General features: G+C 44.8%; 1 long non-coding RNA gene across 3 annotated transcripts in view; it reads left to right on the plus strand.

Moving 5' to 3' along the window:
- LOC121060567 overlaps positions 1-22,622 on the plus strand; it is a 40,907-nt gene that overhangs the window by 14,362 nt on the left and 3,923 nt on the right. For all 3 annotated transcript variants that reach the window (XR_005814866.1, XR_005814868.1, XR_005814867.1), the window contains exons 2-3: positions 5,003-5,173; positions 10,126-10,281. This is a non-coding gene — a long non-coding RNA (uncharacterized LOC121060567). The remainder of the gene's footprint in view (positions 1-5,002; positions 5,174-10,125; positions 10,282-22,622) is intronic.

Below are 22,622 nucleotides of genomic sequence, written 5' to 3' on the forward strand. Positions count from 1 at the left end.
CTTGTTGGGACCGAAATATTTTTGTCTGGAGGTGTCACAGTCACCACTGGGTGGGGAGGCAGACCACACGCACTCACTCGTACCTACACACAGCCTTTGAATATTCTCACAGGAACTATTCCCAAGCATATGCTGAACAGATTAGGTTTTACACAGTGTGTCCCACCTACAGTAACTGCCATATGCCAGATCTCCCAAATTAAGGACTTATATTTCTTTTGCACGATGACAACGCAACTTGTTCTCCTGCAGGAATCCTCATATTCCTGCTCAGGCTGTTGCCTAAGAAAGCTGCTAGACATTTTTTTGGACCTTGCATTTGTCAAGAGCTGCTAGGACATGCTGTTTTCCCAGTGCTGGTGTTTTAACTCAGACATGCTGTGTGCTAACTAGCTGTTTTAACTATGGGGACAGAGTTCTCCTCCTTGAACCTTAAAGGAGTGCAGCTAACTGTATACCTCTTAAGTATTTTTGTATGCAATCTGATTTTTTGCCTTTTGAAAGGGAATCTTAAAAAACAAACAACAACAACAAAAAACAGTTTCTAGTCCCAGTGGGAGTTTTTTCTTATTGAGATAAATATATAGACATGACAACAGAACATGTATACCCATTGTAGCTACCTTCTAGGTATTGATGTTGTTACAGCATAAAAGAACTCCGGTTTTAATCCCACATAATGGAAAATGATCCTCCCAGGGATAATACTTAGGCAGGGACCATAAGAGTCCATTCACAGCTTCTTAAAAATAATAGTGTTGTGGTTGAAACCTCTGCTCTGGGATGTGCAGTCTCTATTGGACAGCAGTTTTCTCCAGAAATGACAGCGTTTCCCAGACTAGAAAATATCTTCTTGCTACAGCAGGGAAATTTCTTCTTCCTCTTCCCCTTGGTTTTGGTTCCTTTACTGGGGCTCTCGCTAAATCTGAACTGGGCAGGAAAAGAGAGAGAGAGGCTGTGATCAGTGAGAGGGAAAAGGGGCCCGGGCACAGTGCTGCAGTGTGTGCCGCGAGTAGAAGAAGGAGGGATGTGTCTCAGCATTAATAAATGACAATGAATCAGCAGTGATGGGCGAGATCTTTGGCTGATGTACATCCATGGAGCTAAGTCAGCGAGTGGACCCAAAGGCGTGATTCCACATACACTGCTATTTTTGTTATATCTGCATCCGGTCCTCTGCATAATTTTTAGCGGTAAAACTGATTTTCTACTTCTCTCAATTTGCCTGCTAAGGCTCCTATTTTATTATGTAATTTCATTGTCTTGAAGCAAGAGATGAATCCCAATGATTTTCATTCTCCTCCAGCTGCTATTTGCTATTCTATAAAGGAAAGCCAAAACCCAAACACAACCCAGATGCTAAAGTGAATTCTAGAGACTCTGATAGGATTCAATATTATAGTTTTTAGCTGAGAAACCAGAATATTCTGAATCCAGTGATGGAAAAGTAACTAAAACCATTTCCAAAGGGCGGCACAATAACACTAAAAGAGTGGATAACTAGGAAGTTTTTATAATTGCATCAATTACAGAGATGACCACAGTCCATTTTGCATTTGAAATGAAGTGAAATAGATGTTCTGCGCACAAATATCATCACATACTCACTAATTACTTGATGTGAAAGAAAACTTTGGCCCTGATGGCTTTATGGAAGTCTGTTTGGGAGTAGTTGGGGTATTTGTCCCGCTGAACAGGAATCTAAGTGTATCTTTCATAGCCTAATTTGTAAAGATATAACATTGACTGGCCTGAGAATGAAGACTTCAGTGTCATATAAAGGAATGACCTGGATTTTACTGAAACTACTGAGATTTCAAAGGGAATATATTTGCTAATAATCAAAAGCCCAGACCATAAGTAGGAATCTTATGCAACAAAATAATTAAACCAAATTCCTCTGGGTCCCTGTGTGCCTTATGTCCCACCAGGCAGGAGCTTCCATTTTAATGAGCTGTATTTGTCAGCCAGGGGCTCATGGTGTATAATGCCATGGGAGTCAACGGGTCACTGTTGTTCACGCCAGCCGAGAGCGTGTCCCTTCTCAGTGACACCGGAGGGTGAAGTACCCAGGCTGGAACAGAGAGCAAGGCAGAAAATGTCAGTGGAAGAGAAAAGGTGTAAGAAAATGTCAGTGGAAGAGAAAAAGATGCAATATTAAGTCTTAATTTTAACACGGAAATTTTACGTCATTCAGCTTACGGGGACTCTGTATAGAAACCTCGGTGGGAATATAGTACTTTGACAATTGCAGGGTACTGCTCGTCAGGTGGAAAATAGGTTCATCGGCCTCATGTTTTTAAGTCTCATACAACTGTGCCTTGAATTAGCCCACTCCCTTCCAATGACCTTTCTTGCAGCATATTTTGGATATTAAGAAGAGCTGGATCTGGGGCAGAGCAGTTCATCCCTCAAGCCAGGAAGCTGAGATGCAGCCAACTCAGAGGAACTTTTTTTTTTTTTTTACTTTTTTTTTTTTGGACTGTGTACGTTGCCAAAAGATTAGAAATGACAATCATCAACACGAACGAGAGCCAGGGTAGGACAGGGCTGCCTGCAATAACAGAGGGAGCCACTCTGACAGTGCTGGAAGTGCTCCTTCAGGGTTCACGGAGGCCAAGGGGTTCTCAACCCTTTTCGTAGGGTGGATGATGTTTTAGTGCTGAGATTCTCTGGTGAGAACATGATCCCACGGACCCCACCTCTCCTTCCATTGGAAAGAGAGGCAGCTTCAGCAGTTGCTTACGTGGGAAGTGACGGTAATGGGAGAGAATTGAATGTAGCTTTAGCTGGCTTTAAATGATTTAACAGCTGGATGTAAGGAGATGTGACTGCCACTAAAGTTGTTCCATTGGTTTCAGGAGCTGGACTGGCTTCCAAGCAAGTAAGCCAATTTAAGGGCTTATATATGGTGTCTGTGGGAATCCCAGACCTGAGAACCAATTTGGGACAGTTAGCTTCTTAAGGCCCCAATGACAAAGGGAGGTGCAGCCAGCCCCACCATGCCCCCAGGAAAGTGAGGGCATGATTTGAAGCATCAATGACATTGACTTTGTCGTGTTCACAGTTTGATTTCACGTGAACTGCCGGGGAGATAGTCCAGCAGAAATACTATTTCAAGCTTTCTCTAGCACTACAGGCCACAGGGAAACAAGGTGGTACTCCAGAAAACCTTTTGCTTGAACCATGACCCGTTCTATATTAGCTTGTAAGTCCCAAACTGCACAAAACCCTCCTTGTTAATATGCATTTTAAGTAGGTAGAGCTTTCAACCAAAGGTCTAAGAAAAATTGGGTGCTGATCCAAAAAAAAAAACCAAATTCTAGGTGTTCCTTGGGGCAAGAAGTTCTGGAACAACTAATAGTTAATAAGTTCAGTAGAAACGCTTCTGGAACAAGTGTACAAAGAGCACAGGGCAGAGGGAAGGAAGCATGCAACTGAAGTTTTCATAGAAATTTTTTCTTCAGAAAAATATCTTTGCATTTCTTGCATTTCTCTTTTATAAATTCCAGCTCCGTCCATTCCTTCCGGTGTGGGTAATCACAGAGCTTTGTGTTATGCTTAAGAGTTCAGAAATCTTTGTCCTTGTCTAAACTTTGCACTACAGGCCTTGTTTATGAGCTGTCTGGAGAGGATCTGAGACTCAATGGAGCATTGTTCAATAAATAATAAAAGCCAGACACAAGTAGGTTTCTTTTATACGAAACTTTTCCGATAGGAGATACTATATAAAAAAAATCTGATGTATAAGAACATGGATTCTTCCTCTATAGAATATAATTTAAACTCATCAAATTAACTAGCACTTTGACATTGTGTCACTTGAAGCAATTTGTAACATCACGTATGAAACATAAAGGCACTTTTTAAGACAGGACCTTGTTGTGATTTAGATTCTTTTATTATCATGCCAAAGGAAGCTGTAATTCATTTCTGTCCCTGTGATATATAAGTGGCACTTTGCTTCATGTTTAATAACAAAAGAATTAAACAGGCCTCCCTGGCCCACCTCACTTGTGCTGAAGAGTCAGTTTTGTCTTCTGTCCATTCATCTCCTCTCAGTTTTTGATAAGTATTGCATGCTAGAGCAAGATAAAAAATACCTGTGCTGTGGTCAGAGTTAATGTAGCAGCTGTTCAGATTTTATTTGCACTTGTTCAAGGCCCAGATTTGGTAGTCCTGATAATTACTCTGTTTCCTTCTGGTCAGTAACACTTAGTTTCATCTTCACTGCAAACACAGTTGTTGAAACCAGATACACGATAAAGGCATTTCGTGATAAAGGGAGTCAAGCCTCTAATCTTTCTGAAATCCTGTTACTAAGCAGTGCAAGTGGTGACAAACCCATTTGCTCTTCTTGTTCCAGGCGATTCCTGATTTTTGAATAAAATCTGTATCTTCCTGAATCAAAGTAGAAAATTGCAGCCTGTGCTCTTGCATTATGGCTTTTTCTACACTTCTGTGACCCATCTGCTTATTGCACGTATCCATCAGCCTCAACCTTTTCATTAGTTTATCTGTTTGGAAGACATAGTGATCAGGTACGAAAAAAGGCTTAAGATAACATGTCATCATCTCTTGGAATATGAGATAAGTGATATTAGTAGTGAAATGTTCCATAAATCATCTTTATCTGCACAGCTGGATGGGATTTAAAGGAACATGGTCAAAAAGACAGGAACGTGTCTTTACCTTTGCATTACTCAAAATGCCTAAGGGGAGACTGCAGCTTGATCTAACACAGCTTTCATCGCGTTTCCTTGCAGAGCTTGTCCTGTTAGAAATGCTCTTACAGCCCTACAGTATCACTTCTCATTTTGAACAAAGATATGCCATTGGACTTCTTTGTCTGCCAAGACTCCCTGGTTTTGTCCAAATTTTAGTGGCAATAGACAGCTCAGGAACAGGTTTCTGCACACCAAGCCCAGTAACTCACATGCTCTCTATCATCATAGGCAGTTCATCTTCCCATAACTCATCTCTGCATCCTTTTTATTCTTAGGAGGAGCTAAAGTGAGAAAATCTGCAGGAGATCACGATATAACCTCACTCACTCCAACTGCTCGTAACCACAACAAGAATTTGGGGAGCAGTGCAAAGGTGTCGCTGAGGCTGTTCCACCCAGGCAGAGCTGCTGAGACACCCCAGAGCCAGATCGGGAGGTGAGCAACAGGTAAGCAATGAGGACAGGGAGCAAATTTGACCTCAGTCTGGTCTTGGAGGAAATTCCAGGCAGCAGGGTGTTCATAGCCTTAGTCTGGGTGATGTGAGGATAGATACAGCTAAAGCCTGGTGTGTCAGATGCCAGGTACTATGGCCTGTGTAAATCCATGTGATGGATAAATCCCACCTGGAGCTTTAGGTTGTTATTTTCATTAAAACAACCTCTTTCAAGGATGTGCCGGATTCTTAAAGTTAAGATGGCAAACATAATAAAATAGCTGATTAAAAGACATCCCAAAGGCCAGTGAAAACAGGGGAACGATTCCTCTTCATTTCAATGAGGTTTGGATCTGGCCATTGCCTGGCCTGTGGCTGGGAGAGAAGTGGAGAGTAAACACAAATGAGAAGTGGGCAACCAGGTATGTAACTTCTGGTTGTGATTTACCAGTGAATAAGCCCTCTGTTTGGCTGGGGCGTTGAGTAGCCGCATCCACATGTCCACTCTTGTTTAGGTCATTCTCACAGGAAGGCAACTGCATATTTGTGGCAAGCTTAAGTTGGGAAAACTTCAGTCGAACCAGTAAGGATCTGTTCTGTTCTACCACCACCACCACCAAAAGCTATCTGGTATTTCAAGGAGCTTGCACTGCAGATTTCCATATCTCCAGAATAAAATTGCATCTTTGCAGGGAGAGGAGGAAAAAGGAGTCTCAAACCAAAACATTTGGGAAACCACAAAAAGGAGGCTCTGTGGCTAATATCTATCTTCTCAGCCCAAGCTGGATACGCTGGAGTAGCAAGTCTTACTCAAAGTGGAGAAATTAGAAACAGCCTGTCCTGACAGCTTCCCCACGAGATCTGCCAAGGGCAAAGAACAGCCCCCATTTCCAGCTCTGCACCAAGGGGGACGGGGTTGACTGGCGTGGTGCTGAGCATGTGAGCACCAGGATGAATCAAAGGCATGAAACAAGCTGCCAGTTAGGGCTTCAAAGTTCTTTAAGAAGAAGCCAGGACAGATACACATCACACCTTTAGTCTAAGGCAGAGTGCTTGAATGGCTGAGGCCATAACCACAATGGGCTTTGAATTGAGCTTCCAGAAGGATTTACAGTAATGTAGCTCCAACAATTTCAGCATTGTGTCTTCCTAAATGAGTACAAAATCAGGCCTAATAATGGAAACTTTTCTAAGCAACCTGATACTCCAGAGCCTCCTAAACACAGAAGTAGAGGGATAATAATGGTAATAAAATAAGAGCCATCCTAAAGGCATGATCCAAACTGTTACCAGTCTCATCCAGTCCCTTCTGCCTGCTGTTCACCCCAGATGACTGTAATTTCTTTTAAAAGGGGAATGTACCTAGAAAGTACCTTTTTTTCTGGTGGTCATATGCAACATTTGTAAGGGAGCCTCCATCAGAGGAGGGCACCAGCTGAGACGGGCGAAATTTGAGGACTCTCAGTAAAATAGATAATGCCTACAGTGCATGAGAAAAGGCTCTTCACAGCAATAGAAGACAGCTCCAAGAACCACTTCCATGCCTCTCTGCCTCATGCAGGATTGTAAGTTTAACTGATCCATCTTTATTAAGTATTTTGAGAGCCTCGTAGTTGCACAGCTGCACCATGTTTACATTCTTATTAAGGAAAGCAGACTCAGTAAAGGAAGAAAAGGGAGTCTTAAAGACAGCAGCAAAGCGAAAGGAAAGGAGACTCTTTGCAGAATGTTTTCTCAGGTGTGAGAAAGGGGAAGACTGTTTCTAGCCAAAGATATCAAAGGCAGGGAACCCCCTCCCCAGGCTGTTGGGCTGGTGGGGTTTGGTTAGGCTTGGCTTGGCAGCTGAGGAGTGACTCAGAGTGACGGGGAGCGATGTTTTTCATGTGTAATCGGAATGGGTAGGAGCCTTTGTTTGGGAACCTTTGCTACTCCCTGAGCGAGTTCATCCCAGTGAGGTCAGCAGATAAAACATGCTGGAGACAGGTGCAGAAACCTCCCCGAGTTTTTAACACAAGCGTTTTAAATGCTCTTTAGTACTGCTTGGATTAGTCTTGTCCTGTGCCTGTTCTGAGCATGGTTCCCTTAGCAAGAGGATGCTGAATGCAGTCAAATGACCTTGTGGTTATGGTACTAACTAATCCAGGACCCTAAATAATCCAGTCCTTCCATCTTAGACCCTCCCCTGCAAAACGGCAACACCTGCAGTGTCCCTGGAGAAGTGACTGCCTGGGTGTCCACCGTCCCCAGCCCTGAGCTGATTTCACAAAGCCTTCAGAAGTTACTGAAGAACTCAGAATACATAACAGTGCATTGCTCAATAGTTACGCCCCACAAATGTACATGGTTAGGAAGAGAATTTCTCTCCCACATGCAATAGAGCAAGGCTGTTTGGTTTGTGAAGGAGCTTGAATGGCACAGCTTCTCCCACAAGCGGGGTTAAAGAAATAGTGTGGCGTGGGACACCTCCTCTTCATCCCTTCGTCCTCTGGGCTAAGAGACAGGGACTGAAGGCACTTGGAGGGAGATAAGGAATTTTTAAGTGGGGCTGTGAGTTGCAGCACTTTGAAGTTGCATGGGCTAATGAAGAGAACACTTTGTCCTGGAAAATGGGAAGTCGGGTGGGACCGCTGGCTCTGATGACCTGTTGTGTAGCACTGGCTAATTTGCCCATTGTCTCTCTTGGCTATTTAAATCTGAAGCTCTTGGGGGCACCATATGTATTTACACAATGGGGCCACGATTTCCATAGCACTCGTGCTAATTATCCAACACAAATAATTAATGGATGGAACAAGTTCTGGCTCCAGGGCTGAGCTTCTAACCACCTGCCCTGCTTATGACTTTAGGCCAACTTGATTGCCGCAGAGTGAACACAATGCTGTCAAGAAAGCCCAGCAAATGATCCAACTTTTTGCTAAATATGAAGGCTAAATATCCAGTAATCCTAAACCACATCAGCCCTTTTCTTCACCTAGGCTGGCTGCATCCTCCCATAACTGCTAAAAGCAAATAGTCTAATCAAAGCCCAGAACCTTAATGCTATTAACCACTGCTGGATATTACCATGTTGCAAGAACAAGAGCGGCAGCAGCAAGCTCTTGGATCTGTGCCATCGCTTTATTACTTATTACTTATTTTTATATAGCCTTTGGCATGGCAAGAAGTCCTTCTTTAATTATAAACAGGAATGAAGAAGCCACAAGAGGAAATCATACAGTATTGTAGCCGGATAACTGGTACTGCACTGATTACACAGGGGCTCTTATCAAAGCTGACACAGTGCTGGGGCTGTGCAGATATTGTGCTGGAAGCCACAGGCTGTGCGTGGGAGAGAGCCTCGAAGCGGACGTAAGAGCAGTGTAATTCTGCTGAATTGAATTCTCCATGGAGAACTTTTTTGTTTTCTTTTTCTCTCTCTCTCCTTCTCTCCCCCTGCATTAAGGAAATAGGAGAAAAGTAAAGACAAGTCCTGGGAGACGAAGAAATAAGATAAATGTGTAACCTTTTCACTTCTTCTTTCAACATGTCAGGGAGGGGGGGCGGGGGGAGAGAAGAAACCTCAGTTTGACACAGATGAGCTCTGGATAAAGACAGTTGTTTGTGGAGCCATGAGAAAACTCTTGAATCCCGTTTAAGTCTCTCCCGAGAAGTGAATAACTACTGTTTGTTTATCTTGCCAAAGCCTGCTCAGTTCTCTGGAAGGGCAGTCAGCCCCACCTTCTCCGTAGGCTCTAGGATCCTACCCTGTAGTAGTTTCAGCTACTGTTACTCCACCTTGGGCTGTGCTGCTCTCCGTGCTCAGCCTCACCAACACCGGAGGCTGCTCCGAGCGCTCCCGCAGGTCTCGGAGCACATTTGTCTGCAACTCAACAAGGAATCGCCAAAGGACTGCTGGAGCAGAGGCCATAAATCTGCTTTTTTTAATAGTTTCTCCACCAGTAATATGCTTGGAGACCATGGAAAGTTGCCTTCTACTGTTCTGGATGCTGTTCTCTCCATGGGTAGCTGCATCTCTGGGGAGAAGAAGAGCATAAGGCTCTACCTGTCCCTCTTCAGCCCTGATTCAGTTGGAGCTTCTGCTGGGCACTGCGGTTGTTCAGGCTCTCTGTGCTGCCCATTAGGGACTGCACTGGCCTGGCAAAACCTCTGACTGCCCCAAAATATGGGAAAATACAGGTCTGTCTTCTCCCCTGCGTATTCCCTTGCTGAGCAGAAGGCTAATTTCAGCTGTTTGGCTGATAGACCCCTTTCTGTCATTTCAGGCTACGAAGCACCTGTGAACTGAAAGTTAGAGGTTTGTACCCATGCAGGCACAAGGCTTTAAGCCAGGCTGCCTCAAGTAACTGTTACTCACAATATGATCGATGATTTATGTTTTATTTTGTTTGCTTGAGGTCGAAAATGAGCCCTGTCTCTGTTTGTACATTTAAATTCTTACAATGATCTTGCAGCGAACCCTGTGGATGCCTACAGAGGGCCAGAAGCCCCTTTAGTTTTGTGGGGTTCTGTATGAACAAAATGAAGCCTTTTGAGCTTCATTGTCTTGTTTTTTTCCCCTCACTTCCCACTCTTGATTATTTTTCCAGCCAATGCTCATTGAAGGCCCATAAATAATCGTGTCAGAGCTGCAGACATCTTCCAACGCTTTTAATTTTTTTCCAAAAGTCCCAGATACCATCTATGCTGATTGAAGCCAAGCACTGTGGAGGGTTGGTGAACTTGAAGCTTTCATTGCCTACAATCTATAAAGGAATAGAAAGCCAGAACATATTTTTATTGTGCCCAAAGGGGATTCAGATCAAGGGTTTGGATGAACTTCCTTGTCTTTCTTTGCTCCAAGTACTTCTTTCTTAAAACAAAGTAGATAATTTACTAGTGATTTGGGTGATAATGTGGAGCCAAATTCTTGGTGGTTTCCTTCACTTAGTTCCCTCTGCAGAGAACTATGTTCTGGTGACATTTCAGGGCTATGAAACAGAGTCATGGACAGATCCTGCTGGGAGCAGCCGCTTGCACTGCTGTACCTGGGGATTACATCCGCTCAGGAGGGCTCCCAACCCGTCGGATTGAGTGTAAAGGCAGAGGAGGAGAAAATCTTCTTGAAATTGAATGTGATGACAGGTAAGGGATGAATCACCTGCTTAACAATGGGAGGATTTCAACAGTTTCGCTCTTTCTCCAAATCACTAAAAAGACAGTAGTTCTGTTATTTCCCCCCCTCATTCCTGCATCCTGTGTTTGGCATGGGGAGAAGGCAAGGGCAGGCTGAGAGTCTCTGATAGTGAGCAGAGTAAAAAGAACCAACTGGGCACAGAACGAGGATGAAATTCCATCACACATCGCTCGCTACACAACCAGTGCTGGCTTGGTGCTGGGATGATGCTATTGCCCTTCTAAAACCATTCAGAAGCATTTCATCCAGAGGTCAAAGCACAGCCTCCACTAGGAAGACTGGAGGCACATCCACTGGCAGATCTCCTGTCAATCCCCTTTGAGGAATGTTCTGAGGGCAGGCCATGGCAGTGTCCATAAAGAAAACCAAGTCCAGGATCAGTGAAACACCTCAATAGGCCAGAGGAATGCCCACGTGCATGTACCTAAATACTAAAGCAAGCATCATATAGGAAAACATACCCACAGTCTTCTTTACCAATACACCCTGTTCTTCCTCTATTTACACTACCCAGATTTGTTAGCCATGTATCGTATCTATCATACTCCAACTTGTCTTGTACTCCCTGAGCAAAGTAACAATTTATAGTCTCACAAGATGCGGTGAAATGAAGATCTATGAGGTTTAAAATTTCCCATTTTATTATTTTTATTGTTATTATTTTAATTAGGGAAATAAAAATCAAGCCTGAGTTGCATTTCCCTGTTTACCTGCCCTCAGGCCATTTAAATTGGGATGGGAAAGGGAGAAATTGTGTTTCTGCTGGGGTATCTCTTTGCCAGCTGGTTCCTATGGGCTTATATTCCCTCTAAGTGGTAAGGTTTTTTCTTTGTTTCTTTTTGGTTGTTTTGTAATTTTCATTATTGCTCATCTTTTTATTCTAAAGAAAACGGTAGGCCATCAAAAGTAACTGCTCAGAGTGGATTTCAGTGACATGTGAAGCTCTGTCTGAGGTTTTCGGGTGCATGTGATTTGCTAGGTGATTGTGTCTGAGTGGTTTGATTCGCACAAGGAAAGAGGTGGTTTCCAAAAAGAAAAACCAACTTGTTTATGGTCTTGGTTGGCTGTCCTGGCCCCAGGCTGCCCGTGGTGCTTCTGTTGGTTGCTGCCTTGTCTGAGGCCTGGTATAATTTAGCCCTGGGCTTAGGTGGGATCTCTAAGAACTGTTGTAACACATTTTTTTCCTCTTGAGCAGCTTCAACTAAGAATAGACAAGATGGACAGAGGAAAGGTAGGAAAAACAGGGGCACAAAAATTATATAAATTGCCCGACATTGTGCAGCACAGCTAGAAATAGGCCATTAGTCTCATAATGCCTCGCCGATTTGCTTGTGTCTTGCTCTGAAATACTGATTGTGAATTGTATGAATATTTATAGTCCTGTGGCTGCTGCGTAGTGTGGAGCTAGCCGTGACTTTTGCAGTGCGAATATTCTGGTGTATCATTTACAGGATATTTTTGTTTCCATGCAAACATTGGCTCAGTTTGGGAACAAAAAAAATTCAATTTTCAGTTCAAATAAGTCCTTTATCCAAATTTAGTTAACCATAAATGTACAGTTAATGGGCTGGCTGGTCTTCAGATACTACATTTGCCAGAATAAGAGTGTGCCTGAGATTATGAAATATGTGTATCTTAATCACAGGAACATTGTAAGCCTGCTCATGAAGAGAAGGCAGGTAATAATAACAGCCCGAGATGATAAAGGACTGTTTCAGTCATTAGAGGAGATGTCAGCTGTGTTATCAGCAGGGCAGAGAGCTCCAGGAATAGGTCATATCTGGAATTATTTATCTGAAGGGTCTGTAACTCAGCAAAATAAGGCAACAAAGCGGCAATCTTGCTTCTGTTCTCAGGCATGCCGTCACAGATACAGAACAGGAGCTTTCCAACCAAAGTCTCCCCTGCCACTTAAAAGCAAGCAATTATTCATCTCGGGACTAACCCTGATACCTTTTATCTGCCCCTTGAGAAAGGTGGGAGATCCACCAACACCCCATGGTGTTGGCCTCAGGGGCTTCCAATGTCCCTCTGATGCCTCTTCCCCAATGCCTTTGGCTGGCATTGGCAGGAAATTTTTATTTTCCTGGTTTCCCTGGTCTATGGGGAGATGGGCTTCATCTATGCATGACATGGCCAAATCCAGCTGGTGGGGGGGTGAAAATTCACCTCTGAGCTCCCTTGGCACTGAATCAGAATGGCAGAGGCTCTATTTGATTTACTCTCCGGGTTTTCAATTTTTTTTTTTTTTGCTTCTTCAGGAGATTGCTGATAATGGACTAATTGTATTACTTGTATAAAAGGAACCTCTCAAACCCCAACACAAGGAGCAGCGTGTCCTAACTGCTGTGCCACACACAGGCCTAGGTGCTGCAGTATGGAGCTGAAACGGGGCCAAACGGCCAAAATGGCAACGTGAAAAGGGACTCTCCCCTAACAGGTGGAAACTGAGGCAAATCATCTTCCAGGCCTGACCCTGCAAGCACGCACATGTGTGCTTAATTTTAAGCATGAGTGGTTCCTTAAAGTCTGTGATTTAAAGGATTACTCATGCTTAAAATTAAATACACATGTATGGATACAGGGAACTGGATCTTCAATCTCTCTGCGCCTGAACTGGCCGCTTCTATCTCGGAGGCAACAGCACCTCCTATGCTCATGTAGCTCATCTTATTGTAAATACCAAAATAATCTTATCAGCGATGTCTAGGGGGTTGTACAGCACCTAGCACAAAGGACACCTGCAATTATTTGGGACCTCTGCTATACTAGTACAGGAGAAGCTAAGCACTAACCCTGTGCTGATTCCATCCTTGTCATCTACCTGACTTCTGGCATCTTTTTTTTTTCCTTTTTTTTTTTTTTAATTATTTTTTTAGGATCTGCTCCAGCCAAGGGGCAGAAAGTTAGTCTCGCCATGTTTTATTCATCTGCCCTGAAAGAGCTTTACTTTAAAACCCTCCCATTCTGTCACTTCTGTGCTTTTTGTATAAGGTAAGTCATTGAAGTCATTGCATTGGGTCTGCTTTGAGGCTGGGAATAATGATTCCGTGTGAGATTGACAACAACTTTCTTCTACCAGTTAAGATGTGCTAGCAAGGAGGAGAACATTGGTGCTTGGCAGAAAATAGTACTCCTCTCAGCCCCCAATTATTAAAAATGGGTCTCAATTTGAAGCACGAGGGTTTTATGTTCCCTTTTAAACCCTTGCCTGGCTTAAAACTGCATATTCTTTATCTTTATTCATGTCTAAGCTCTTTTTAAAAATCCTCCTACGTGTCTTCAACAATATCTTGGAATAATGAGTCTAATTATGAAATATATTTTCTCTCAAAGCTTTTTAAAAAAAAAAATCAAGAAAAGTTAAAAAGTTACAGCCCAACCCCACAGTACCTCTGCAGCAAGATCTCCAAACTCTGCTCTGAGCTGGGTGGTGTGTGATCAGCATCGTCCCCTCAGCACCACCTGGGCCTTTACAGGAACCAGGGACAGAAAAACTTGAATAAAATCAGCCAGTCGCATTACCTGTGCTACACGTGCAAAGCAGTGCAGGTTAACCATTCCTGGAGACGTGTGCTGAGATGACCACGACTTGTGTGGCAGGTGTGTGATCGCAGCAAATTAGCATATTGTAATTTTCCCAGCTTCTCAAGTCAGGCAACGGTGTAGGGTTTATCAGCAGGCACCATATCACCAGCATGTCTTCCAAATTACAGTGTTCCAGCCTGCCTTATTTAAGCCGAGGAAAGGAAAGCCTGTTCTCCTTGCAGCTTTCTCCATCAGCTAACCTCTACATCACCGAAAAAATGTACCTAGCTCTGAATTTGTGTTCCTCATCTTTACTGTAGGCATCAACATTTGGGGTGGGGAGAGACTCAGGACCTCCAATATTCCTGGAGGCTTTTTCCCTTTCTGCACTTCTAGGACCACAGACTGCTCTCCCCAAGCAAGGGGGAGAGGATCACATTAGTTTGGGGTACAGAGGAGGGGACAGGAGAGGACCTGGAGCAGTTCAGAGGGGTCAGCACTGGGAGCTGGACTCAGGCTGTTTGTTTTTTTCCTGGGAGAAAGTCAGGAGCTGCAACAGTGGATGGTGCTGGCTCCATCACCCTGGACCACAGGTGGTGATTTCCACCCTGGGGACAGCAAATGCCATTTCTGCCTTTATCTATTGGTGAAATGATGCAGAACAAAACAGCAGCAGCTCAAGCTTAACGTCATCTCTTCCCACCTGACCCAGGCCCTCTGTTAGGGCACACACTTTTTTATTTGTAATGACCCTCTCAATTTCTTTCCAATCTACCTGCATTGATGCAGTGATGGGAGTGGGTCCCAAAATTCATCTTTCCCTCTGATTTAATTATAGAGATGAGGAGGGGCTGGAAAACCTCGCATAATCATCCTGTGAAAGGTCCGGAGCTTGAACTGAAGCTCTCAGCCTGCTCCCCCTGCTCCCTCACAGTGGGATGCTGTGAAGCCCAGCGATGCCGGTAGTGCCTAACAAGCAGAAATCGGCCATGCTGCAGGCAGCGTTGTGTGGCAAGGGTTTTATGTAACGTGGGAGAATAGGGGAACCCAGTGTCTGAGGAGGGAAAATTGCTTATTCCATAATGACTGTTCCGCTGCCTAGTACAGAGTGGAATAATTAGGGTTTCTTTTCTCTTTAATTAGAAAATGGCAAACATAGATTAATCAATTACAAATGCCTCTTTATACTGCAGTGCACTGCAATTAACATTACTTAAATGTGTTAACAAAGTAGGAGGCCTGTATTTGTAAAGCAACTTCTTACTGCTTTTTCTTTCCCCAGTTTCCCAGCTTGCAACATGTCTGAACCTTTTCCGTTTTCCCTTTCTGCTCTTGCCCCTGTTCCTCCTGCAGAGATTTAAGTCCTAGATGAGATTTTTCAACCATTATATACTGCATAGTGGTAGCGAAACTCCTCTTTCAAAAAAAAAAAAACAAAAAAAAAAAAAAACCTTTTGGCTGGGCTCAGAGGGCTGGAGGAATTAACCCGAGGGAAGAAGCGGAGTCGGCATATTCACTGGGGTCGCACACTACAATAGCGGAGTAAAAATCCAGGAAATACAATAACTTGATTCATTGCTTGTTTCTCCTGCCGCTGCCAAAAGCGTGATTAAGTCACAAAGAGTTCGATTAGGGACACTTAGCAACAAAACCCCAGCTCCATTGACATGGTCTATTTCCAGAGTACATCTAGTGCTTGTGCTCGCCGCGACGGCCTCGTCCTCGGCCGGTGTTTTGTAGCCTCCACCGCCGAACAAAAGTCGTGGAGGACGGAGCAGGGGAGGGCGACGGGAGGGCTGGGGAGAGGAAGAGGCTCGCGTTCAAGGCACAAATCCCGAAGCAGGAGCAGCAGCTCGGGAGGGAAGGCAGCGGGGTCTGGTGGCCAGCCTCTGCTTGGCCGCTGCCTCGCAAGCGGAGGCCGTGTCCTCCGCCCGGCCGCTCACCTGGGGCTGAGGCTGGGCGAGGGCTGGGAGAAGCGCCCGTGTCTCCATGCATTGCTGCCATCTATTGGGAGGAAGCGGCTCGCTCTCACCCTGATTCCCCCGCCGAGATGTGTTTTGGGACCAGCATGGGATGTCCAGCCCCAGCTGCGGTGAGCGTGTAGGTATTATTGTGCCGCGACCGCCCTGTGTGGGGTCTCCAAGCCTCCAGTGCTTTAGGACGTGTCCCTTTTGGCTCACACTGCTCTGCTTCTATCTATGAACAGTGAGATAGCCCCCAAATACCATTCTAGGCTCCCAAGTGTTGCCTTGGGCTCAGGCAGCATGACATTGCTTTGTAACTCTCAGTTTTGTGGCAGAACAGTGGTTTTATGCTGAAATCTGTACAGTGATCATAGTAAGATCTACAGAAAACATTCAGAAACAAGGATACTTCGATTTGGATGCTCCAAAAAGTCTGGTCCTTTGCACTGGTTCTGCTATTTTGGATAAATTTTGGAGGGGGGGGAAGAATGTGGTTAATGGAAAGGACAAACCTGTGGCCTCTGGGGAGGGAGAGCTGCATGTGGACGTGGTTTACAACTCCAGCAGGCGGCTATCAGGTTTCTGTAGGTGGCTGCCTGCTCCTTTCTTCCCTACTGTAATTTAAAGACACTTAGCACCTTGGATCGGCCCCAAGATGAAATAGGTAGAGCAGGGGACGGTATCGCTCACACGTTCATCACAACATGAAGCTAACGGAAAAACAGGTTTTGCTGTTAGGTCACGTCTTTGTCCAGGTGAAGAATAAGGCACAGCTCAGTGCTTTCCGCCCTGCCTGGTGGGTGTGATGTAGGGTGTCGCTTTGTCTTGCTGTGAGCCCTCCAGCTCGGGTAGGAAGGGGTGTTTATGGTGAACCAAACCCGAGCATCCCCATCCTCTGAGAGGCAGCCCCCAGTCATCCCCCTTAGGCTGGCAACAGGTTGTCCCCTCTCGTACTGCTCTTGGTGATGGCTGGCTGCAAGATGCTGTCGTTTAGGGGGTGATGGGCACCGCATCAAATGAAACAGATGCTCCTTCCCAGCAAAATCTCTCAGGGACTAGCCAAATATAGCAGCAGCGTTCTGCTCTCTTGCAAAGCAGCTCCATTCAAATTCACAGCTGGTGTGTTTCTACCTCCCATGTCGCCACGCAGCCCCTCCGAGCCCCTCTCGCTTCTGCATGGAGGATATGCACTCAGGTTGCTGCCGTGCCACCATCCAGGGACTGGAGAGCTCAGCTCCAGTCCAAATTTGTTGAAGGGGAGAGGGCAACGTGTAGTACGGTGTGTCTGCATCGCTTGGCTCCATTTAAGAAGCATCGCATAAAGCAGAAATAATTTCTTGGAGAGCTTGTTGTACCCCACCTGTGTTTTGTCCTTTGTTGGCACGTTTCCGTAAGACCTGAGATAAAAACGAAGAGGGCTTTTATGTTTTATTTCAAAAACTTCTAGAACTGATTAGGTGAAAAAGGTTCTGGCTTTAATAAGCTACACATGCACTGCTTGGTGGCCTGCCTGCCAAAATCTGCCCTACCCAAGAGGGAGGACACGTGCAGCCACGTACAGAGACCTTTCATGATGTGAGCATCGTCCAGAGAAGGACCTGGACCCTCCAGACCCCAAAGGCTGGTGGAAAGCAGGATCTTCTGTGCTGTGCTGTGAGCCAGGCCCTTGGGAAGCAGTTGGTTTGCACCTGATGATGAAGCTAAGCATGCACCAGACTACCTGCTGAGCTGGGCCCCCAAGAAAATAGCCCGGTTGGATTCTCATAGTTTTTCTCTTTTTTTTTTTTTAATGAGCTAATACGGGTTAAGTTTGAGATGAGGCTGATTAGGGTGCTCGCTATCAAGTATGTGGTTTCAATTTGGGATGTTGCTGGCCATCCTCCCGGGAACGATGCTTTGAACTGAAGCAGCGGCATGTGGCTTACCACAGCTCTGCTGACACAAGAGTCGCTGAGCCTTTGAGTGCAGAGGCAGGGAGCAGAGCTGTCTCCCTGCTCCTTTCATGCCGTTATGTTGTGCGGAAGCTGGGACCACAGAAACGCTCTGGGTGGGAGGCTGAAGTGCTGCCTCCCCTCCCAGATATCGGCTGGCTCGGAACAAAAGCGCGTGTGGGAGGGGTTGCATCGTATATGCTCGAGGATGCAAAGGCAAACAGCTTTGTTATAGTGTCACCACAGATGATTTTGGAATTGATAAGGATGAAGCAGCTGGGGCTTCAAGAGCAGTAAGCAGCACTGTCAGGAGGGTGAGGGGGGAAGGAGACCAGAAGTTGGGATGTCGGAGTGATGTTCCTGTGCTGGGAGAAAGAGGGATGCAGTGATGAAATAGGGGAGCAGTGGGGATTTGGGGTTCTGGTCATACCTCTAGGAAGGGATTTTCATCTACAGGTGATCAGTTAAGGGGCAAGATGCCTCAGACCTCATCAAGTTCTGGTTACATCTGTCCATCAGTTTTTCCCTCTGTAAAATAAGGTCAGATGGTTCCCCTTGAACTAAGTTTGTGGAACTTCACAAATTAAATACACACAACAGTGCCGGGGGGAGAAGAGATACTGTCCTTTTTATTTCTTGTGTTCGTGTTTTGCACTGTGGGGTTAAAATTAACTCGTCGGTTTGGCTTGTATTTATCCTCTTAGAAATAAAACAGCAAACTGAATCAGCACGTGAATGTAAATAGGGTAAAATCAAATTTTATTGCATGTTCAACAGTACCATGTGGTAACCATATCACATAGCTTATGTATGTGTATTTCTCAAAAGCTGCTGTCCATCATAGTGTTCATTTGTGTAATAACTTAGTTGGAAGTGAGTTATGCTTGAAGAGATTAACTTTGCAGTGATGAGTGCTTCCAATTTCCTGGAAACATGCTCAGTGCAGTAACTCCTGCTTAGGCCTCTTTCATTTAAAAAAAAAAAAAAAGAAAAAAGAAAAAAAAAAAGCTGTTGCAGATAAAATCTCTTGAAGATGCATTTTAAACCTCTGATATATGAGAATGGCTGGATCTGACCAACATAAGCTGGGAAATGACAATTGCTTTTTCTGAGTAAGGGTACAGAGACACTTTGTTGCAGGCATGTTGAACTAAAAATCTGTATGTTTCTTAAGCAGGAATCATTTACTGAAGAAATAACTTGCAACTAACAAACATAAATAGACTTGCACATAGCTTGAGTTCCAGCTTTGTCTTCTTTGTTTACCAGGAATTTGTCAGACAACTGTCTAGGGCTCTAATATAACCCATAGAGACTTCAGGCAGCTACATAATATATTGCAAGAAAAACTTTATGCAAGGCATCTCTTGCCCAGAAATTCACAGCCTGTTCTCGTGCCTCTTGTTTCTACCCATAACTGTGCTGAAAAACTCACCTTGTTTAACAGATGACAAAACTTTGTGTGTTAAACGCTTTCTGACACTGAATAGGTCGCTCAGAGGATACCTGATGGACCTCTGGCCGTGTGTTGTCCTGTGCTGTCACCCATTTACTTCCCTTAAAAACAGGGAGGGAGTACGGTGAATGTAAGTGTGCAGATTTTGTGTTATTTAATTCTGCTGAGGACACCTGTGCTCAGCCTGTGCCAGGTCCGGTGGTATCCAGAGGTGTTAGGATGTGTTTTACAGCCACCGGGTTGCAGCACCCGCTCCACCCACCCAAAAACGACCAATTTTGCTACGACGAGAAGTCTTCTGCCATGCAGGTAAAGACCCTGCAGATGAATTTGGGAAGGGAGCAGGGTTGCCTGGATGCCAGGGCTGCTACTGCCTTTGCAGGGGGAAAAGTGCTTAAAAAAAAAAAAAAAAGCAGCTCTATTGAGCCTTTTTAATGAGGAAGCTGAGGCTGAGCGGCTGCTGGGGGGATGGGAAGGCAAGCACAAGTCTGGCAAATCCTTTGAACAGTTTGGACCAGCGACTGAAATGTATTTAACTGTTAGATATGAAACTCCAGCCTTCCTCCCCCCCTTTTCAATTAACAGTTGGTCCCCAGGCTAACAGCCTGCTGATTCACTCACAGCGGCCATACAGCTGATGCTTCATAAAGTCTCTGTGTTAATCTAATCCCTAAATAGCACTGGTCTCCATCACAGCCACGGCGGCGATTTCAGTTCCAAATTGTAATTTTATTCTCGTAGCCTCTGAAAAAAAAAAAAGTCAATAGGTTCCTGGAGGCGTTGCCTGCCCGTCGGACAGCTCGGATGGAAAAGGGCTATTGTAAACCCAATTTAACATGCCCTTCGGTATGGACAGGGCATGACCCAAAGCCTGCTGAAGTCAGGGAGGCTTTCCGAGAGCTTGGAGTGGGCTTTTGGAGCAAGGCTGTCGCAGGCTATTCTCAGTTTCTGTCTATATATTTAGATGGGATTCTGTGCCTGTATTAGGGCCTTCCACTGCTTCTCATAACCAGAGTAGCTGAGCAACTTTGCATTCTTTGCATCCTTGCCCAAATTTGCACTTTTATTCCCGGAAGCCACGCTGAAGTGCAGAGCTGGTGTGAAGGGAATGAGTTTGCAGATTTTGCTGTGTGAGCTGGCTGCCTGGTGGCATTGTACACTAAAATAACCAAAACTCCAGGCTATTTTTAGAACTAGAGCATTCTCAAAAGCTTCCTGCCTTGATTTTTTTTCCCCCTATTGTTCACTACTTTGGGCTACACTGTTGCTCCAGTAGCCCCAAAAACATAATTGCCCCAAAGAAGTAAATTTTGGTTTCTGTGGCATGGACTCGAGTATGACATTGGTGCACCCACACCTCTAGTTGTCTGTGAAGGGCTGTTAACCAGCTGGTCTTCACCCTGGAGCTTTAGGATGTCTTTGCTACTCTCGATCCAGGCATGGTGAGCATTTCAAAGTGACACCACAGTTTTCGCCTGTGATTTCTGGAAAAGATTTAAACATTTTTCCCTGATTACTCCATGCTCCTTTTTCTCACGTGGAAGCTATGGGGTAAGCCAGAGGCTTCAGCATAGCTCTGAAATCCCTCAAAATAATACCTGCAAATACCTATCAGCCAGTGTAAGTTCTCCATAAGGAGAGACAATCTCAGCTGAGAAATCAGGAGCTTCCTGGTATGAGATTGCCAAAAGCTTTGAAAAGATTTGGTAAACTCTTCGGATTAGCTTCGCGGTAGCTATCAAGGGGTCACCATCATCTTGTAGACCCCTTGGTAGCTCCCCAGCTAGAGCAACCTGCACCATCAGAGCTTTCAAAGAACTGCCACCAGCTGGAAAGCATGTTACTGTGGTGAAGGACAGGGTGTATTTGGGGGAGAATGGTACTTTCCAGATAAATTGGCCAAAAGGTGGAAGAATGAGGATAAAACCAGTAAAATCTATCCGCTCATTCAGCCCTCCTTTCTGAATAGCACAGGTTGGTTTCCACTTTTCTCAGGCTTTGTCCAGCCGTGTCTTAAATATCACACGAGACCAAGCTTCAAATTACTGGTGTATCATGTCCGGCCAGGTCTTAAATATTTAGGTCTTAGTGAGTGGCTGGATGCTGCCATGGTGCACGCGGGGCCTGCAGACACCCACCCGGGTCCCTTAAGTGGGAAGGCAGCTGGCAGGAAACGGGCCCCTTCCTCAGGGTACGAATAAGTATTTCCTTGAGCACAGGGATTAACAAAGCCTGGTTTCCCACAGATTTGTGTCTTGTGGGCAATTGTTAATTGCAATTGAAGCTTTTCCCACAATTGGGGCATTTGACATCTCCCTTCTCTCCCTTCCCCCTTCTTCCCCCTGGAGCCTCTGGTATCCAGTGTGGGGTGCTCAGATGCTGTAGGATTTGAGTGGAGGGGTTTTTAGGGTTGTCTTCTAACAACTGTCCTTGCTAGCAAGTTATTTTTCACAAAGCTGGGGTGATGGGGAACTCTGAGGCATTTATGCCTCCATCAGACGCAGCTGAAGGTGCCCAGAGAATTAAAATGATCAGAAATGTGCACACGCCCATGCATATGCAGTGTGTTTGTGGAAATGTCACCTTGTTAAATCAGGCTAAAATTACCAAGGATGGATTTGAAAATCACGGCAGCCTTCATAAATTCCATTGTTTTTTAATTAAGTTAATGGGTTTGGGATTTTTTTGGAGGGTTGGTTATTTTGGGGGTGGAGGAGAGGGGGCTTTTTGTTTTACATAGAGCCCAGTCTTGAAGTTTTGAATGAAAAGCATGCAAAATTAAATTCTGCTAATATTGAAATGAGGATTGTGGCCATTATTATCCTATTCTGGCTCATTTACTACAGGCAGAGCAGGACCCAAATCCTGATATTTTTTTTTGTTGTGTTCTAACTGAGACGTTAGTTGCTTGATATCCACCATCCACTTGTGGATCAGGCTTTATAGTGCCTGTATCAGTTTCCCAACACTTTCAAGGGAGTAAAAGAACTCCTTTGTTCTGTTTAGAATTAAAACTCTGAGCTTAGACAGTGGAGTTTCCCAGAAAAATGCCGTTAGGTGTTAGTGATTGACAAAGCTGCTGTTCCGTGCTGGCAGATGTCAACCAGGAATCCCTGGCCAAATCTTTCAATGTGCTGGCTGGAACTAGAGCAAATTCCCTCTCCGTATGAGGCCTTTACGATGCATATTCTTACGGCTGAACACCAGATAAGCGACAATTAGAAAAGACAATCAATTTGTGGCTGCTCTGGTTTTAGTTTCCATCTGATGCAACTGCAATCTGGAAGACGAATCTCAATTTAGGACTACAAAGGGATTGTTCTCTCAGAAGATAACATGCTGCCGGCCAGGCTGTTATCTTCCGTGCAAATTGATTGTCCCATTTAGTGATGTCTCTGCTTTCCCATAGC

The sequence above is a fragment of the Cygnus olor genome, chromosome 27, assembly GCF_009769625.2.
Source record: "Cygnus olor isolate bCygOlo1 chromosome 27, bCygOlo1.pri.v2, whole genome shotgun sequence".
Lineage (NCBI taxonomy): Eukaryota > Metazoa > Chordata > Aves > Anseriformes > Anatidae > Cygnus > Cygnus olor.